The sequence below is a fragment of the Pristiophorus japonicus genome, unplaced genomic scaffold, assembly GCF_044704955.1.
Source record: "Pristiophorus japonicus isolate sPriJap1 unplaced genomic scaffold, sPriJap1.hap1 HAP1_SCAFFOLD_924, whole genome shotgun sequence".
In the NCBI taxonomy this organism is placed as follows: Eukaryota; Metazoa; Chordata; class Chondrichthyes; family Pristiophoridae; genus Pristiophorus; species Pristiophorus japonicus.
Window position 1 is genome coordinate 22501 of NW_027254851.1, and position 5137 is coordinate 27637.

The window sequence follows — 5137 nt, forward strand, 5'->3', positions numbered from 1 at the left end:
AACATGACGACGCAACGTGGCAACTGGCGCGGGTAAAGAGCGTCCGCTGCGGCCGGACGGGTCGCACCGGAGGCCAGCGACGGCGTGCGGCCGGCTCTTTGGCCGGCGGAGGTGCAGCCGTTGGCTGGAGACCGCTTTCCGACGGCTATCTCCGCTGGTGGGCCAGCTGTGCTCGTCGGGTGCGCGGCGCGGGGAAGAGGAAGGCAAGCGGCATCGAACGCTACCACATTCCTGCGGGCCGACCCGAAGCCGAGCGCGCTGGAAGTCCGCGAAATGCAACCGGAGAAGAAAGTCTGAATGTGGCAACTGATGAACTGAAAATTGTCGGCGGCAAATGGTTAACCAAATGGGTTGAAGGTGGCAAACCATTAACCGAAAACTCTGGCAAATGGTTAACCGGCGTGTTAAGATGGTATCTTTAATAAAAGACGGAAATGACGAAGCCAACATAGCCAAACGAAGGCGGGGACGTTAGTGTGGCAGAAGGGCATGTCTTTAAGCCGTCGGGCGAATGTCCCTGCCAGTTGGAATCTTTTCGGGAAAAAGGGTGAAAAAATCGGAAAGGCCTAGCCGTCCGCCGTGGGGTGCGTTCGCTCGGGCTCGGCCAGCCGCGTCGATGGGTGCCGGAACGGTGCGGCTGCGCTCCGGGAGTGCGGAGATACGGCCTGTCAAGTTTCGTCCCGGAAGTCTGGATGGAGCTAAATCCGAAGCCGTTTGCGGGAAATTAGTTCCAGGGCTCGGCGACCGAAGTCAAATCCGTCCCGCCAACTTGACACTTGTCATTTCTGTCCTTGGGGGTTGGCGGGGTACCTGCACAGAGGTAGGAGGTGGCTGATCGAGAATTGGTGAGTTTTCCAAAGTCACGTCTCGAGCCTCCAGGTCTGCAGAGACCGACCAGGGCTGCCGCCCAACCGACTATTCACCCTTTTTGGGCGGGAATTTTTTCCATTTTTGTCCATTTTTCGGGTTTTTGGTCGGGCTTCAAAAACGGCAGCCCGAGGCCTGGCAGAGGCCGGGGCATGTCCCCGGTCGCGCCAGGCGGCTCGCGCGACCCGATTAGGCCCCGAAAGGAGTCGGGAAATCGGCAGACCTGCCCGAGTTCAGCCCGGGGGAGGCGGGGGGCAGGTCGGTTCGGCTCAAATCATTAACCAAAGCCGAGACTTGGTCTCGCTGGCGCAACCGAAGTGCCAGGCTGGATAACTCATTAACCAGAAGGCGGCTGGAGGCAGGCAGGGCTGATGGCTGAGGCCGGGTGGAGGCCACCCGCGGCCGGGAAAGTCAAAAGTCCCGTTGTGTGGAAGTCTATGAGGTCAGATTCGGCCGCCTTACCGGGCCTGCGGTTGATGGTTTCCCGCTTGGGCAAGCGAGTCGGCCCGGCAAAGTGGCCACTTGCATTTTCTGGCAAGTGTCTGCGAACAACGTTAATGAGTTGAACCTCGGCAATTGTCGGAAGTCCCGATGAAGAAATGAAAATGCCCCTTTTGCGGGGATTTGGATGCTCATGGCCGGCAGCAGGTGGCCCGACGCCCCGCCAACTTGACACTTGTCATTTCTGTCCTTGGGGGTTGGCGGGGTATCTGCACAGAGGTAGGAGGTGGCAGAATCGAGACTTGGTGAGTTTTCCAAACAAACGTCTCGAGCCTCCAGGTCTGCAGAGACCGACCAGGGCTGCCGCCCAACCGACTATTCACCCTTTTTGGGCGGGAATTTATTCCCTTTTTGCCCATTTTTCGGGTTTTTGGTCGGGCTTCAAAAGCGGCTGCCCGAGGCCTGGCAGGTGCCGGGGCATGGTCCCCGATCGCGCCAGGCGGCTCGCGCGACCCGATTAGGCCCCGAAAGGAGTCGGGAAATCGGCAGACCTTGCCGAGTTCAGCCCGCGGGGGCGGGGGGCAGGTCGGTTCGGCTCAAATCATTAACCAAAGCCGAGACTTGGTCTCGCTGGCGCAACCGAAGTGCCAGGCTGGATAACTCATTAACCAGAAGGCGGCTGGAGGCAGGCAGGGCTGATGGCTGAGGCCGGGTGGAGGCCACCCGCGGCCGGGAAAGTCAAAAGTCCCGTTGTGTGGAAGTCTATGAGGTCAGATTCGGCCGCCTTACCGGGCCTTCGGTTGATGGTTTCCCGCTTGGGCAAGCGAGTCGGCCCGGCAAAGTGGCCACTTGCATTTTCTGGCAAGTGTCTGCGAACAACGTTAATGAGTTGAACCTCGGAAATTGCCGGAAGTCCCGATGAAGAAATGAAAATGCCCCTTTTGCGGGGATTTGGATGCTCATGGCCGGCAGCAGGTGGCCCGACGCCCCGCCAACTTGACACTTGTCATTTCTGTCCTTGGGGGTTGGCGGGGTATCTGCACAGAGGTAGGAGGTGGCAGAATCGAGACTTGGTGAGTTTTCCAAACAAACGTCTCGAGCCTCCAGGTCTGCAGAGACCGACCAGGGCTGCCGCCCAACCGACTATTCACCCTTTTTGGGCGGGAATTTATTCCCTTTTTGCCCATTTTTCGGGTTTTTGGTCGGGCTTCAAAAGCGGCTGCCCGAGGCCTGGCAGAGGCCGGGGCATGGTCCCCGATCGCGCCAGGCGGCTCGCGCGACCCGATTAGGCCCCGAAAGGAGTCGGGAAATCGGCAGACCTGCCCGAGTTCAGCCCGGGGGGGGCGGGGGGCAGGTCGGTTCGGCTCAAATCATTAACCAAAGCCGAGACTTGGTCTCGCTGGCGCAACCGAAGTGCCAGGCTGGATAACTCATTAACCAGAAGGCGGCTGGAGGCAGGCAGGGCTGATGGCTGAGGCCGGGTGGAGGCCACCCGCGGCCGGGAAAGTCAAAAGTCCCGTTGTGTGGAAGTCTATGAGGTCAGATTCGGCCGCCTTACCGGGCCTGCGGTTGATGGTTTCCCGCTTGGGCAAGCGAGTCGGCCCGGCAAAGTGGCCACTTGCATTTTCTGGCAAGTGTCTGCGAACAACGTTAATGAGTTGAACCTCGGCAATTGTCGGAAGTCCCGATGAAGAAATGAAAATGCCCCTTTTGCGGCGATTTGGATGCTCATGGCCGGCAGCAGGTGGCCCGACGCCCCGCCAACTTGACACTTGTCATTTCTGTCCTTGGGGGTTGGCGGGGTATCTGCACAGAGGTAGGAGGTGGCAGAATCGAGACTTGGTGAGTTTTCCAAACAAACGTCTCGAGCCTCCAGGTCTGCAGAGACCGACCAGGGCTGCCGCCCAACCGACTATTCACCCTTTTTGGGCGGGAATTTATTCCCTTTTTGCCCATTTTTCGGGTTTTTGGTCGGGCTTCAAAAGCGGCTGCCCGAGGCCTGGCAGAGGCCGGGGCATGGTCCCCGATCGCGCCAGGCGGCTCGCGCGACCCGATTAGGCCCCGAAAGGAGTCGGGAAATCGGCAGACCTGCCCGAGTTCAGCCCGGGGGGGGCGGGGGGCAGGTCGGTTCGGCTCAAATCATTAACCAAAGCCGAGACTTGGTCTCGCTGGCGCAACCGAAGTGCCAGGCTGGATAACTCATTAACCAGAAGGCGGCTGGAGGCAGGCAGGGCTGATGGCTGAGGCCGGGTGGAGGCCACCCGCGGCCGGGAAAGTCAAAAGTCCCGTTGTGTGGAAGTCTATGAGGTCAGATTCGGCCGCCTTACCGGGCCTTCGGTTGATGGTTTCCCGCTTGGGCAAGCGAGTCGGCCCGGCAAAGTGGCCACTTGCATTTTCTGGCAAGTGTCTGCGAACAACGTTAATGAGTTGAACCTTGGAAATTGCCGGAAGTCCCGATGAAGAAATGAAAATGCCCCTTTTGCGGGGATTTGGATGCTCATGGCCGGCAGCAGGTGGCCCGACGCCCCGCCAACTTGACACTTGTCATTTCTGTCCTTGGGGGTTGGCGGGGTATCTGCACAGAGGTAGGAGGTGGCAGAATCGAGACTTGGTGAGTTTTCCAAACAAACGTCTCGAGCCTCCAGGTCTGCAGAGACCGACCAGGGCTGCCGCCCAACCGACTATTCACCCTTTTTGGGCGGGAATTTATTCCCTTTTTGCCCATTTTTCGGGTTTTTGGTCGGGCTTCAAAAGCGGCTGCCCGAGGCCTGGCAGAGGCCGGGGCATGGGCCCCGATCGCGCCAGGCGGCTCGCGCGACCCGATTAGGCCCCGAAAGGAGTCGGGAAATCGGCAGACCTTGCCGAGTTCAGCCCGCGGTGGCGGGGGGCAGGTCGGTTCGGCTCAAATCATTAACCAAAGCCGAGACTTGGTCTCGCTGGCGCAACCGAAGTGCCAGGCTGGATAACTCATTAACCAGAAGGCGGCTGGAGGCAGGCAGGGCTGATGGCTGAGGCCGGGTGGAGGCCACCCGCGGCCGGGAAAGTCAAAAGTCCCGTTGTGTGGAAGTCTATGAGGTCAGATTCGGCCGCCTTACCGGGCCTTCGGTTGATGGTTTCCCGCTTGGGCAAGCGAGTCGGCCCGGCAAAGTGGCCACTTGCATTTTCTGGCAAGTGTCTGCGAACAACGTTAATGAGTTGAACCTCGGCAATTGTCGGAAGTCCCGATGAAGAAATGAAAATGCCCCTTTTGCGGGGATTTGGATGCTCATGGCCGGCAGCAGGTGGCCCGACGCCCCGCCAACTTGACACTTGTCATTTCTGTCCTTGGGGGTTGGCGGGGTATCTGCACAGAGGTAGGAGGTGGCAGAATCGAGACTTGGTGAGTTTTCCAAACAAACGTCTCGAGCCTCCAGGTCTGCAGAGACCGACCAGGGCTGCCGCCCAACCGACTATTCACCCTTTTTGGGCGGGAATTTATTCCCTTTTTGCCCATTTTTCGGGTTTTTGGTCGGGCTTCAAAAGCGGCTGCCCGAGGCCTGGCAGAGGCCGGGGCATGGTCCCCGATCGCGCCAGGCGGCTCGCGCGACCCGATTAGGCCCCGAAAGGAGTCGGGAAATCGGCAGACCTTGCCGAGTTCAGCCCGGGGGGGGCGGGGGGCAGGTCGGTTCGGCTCAAATCATTAACCAAAGCCGAGACTTGGTCTCGCTGGCGCAACCGAAGTGCCAGGCTGGATAACTCATTAACCAGAAGGCGGCTGGAGGCAGGCAGGGCTGATGGCTGAGGCCGGGTGGAGGCCACCCGCGGCCGGGAAAGTCAAAAGTCCCGTTGT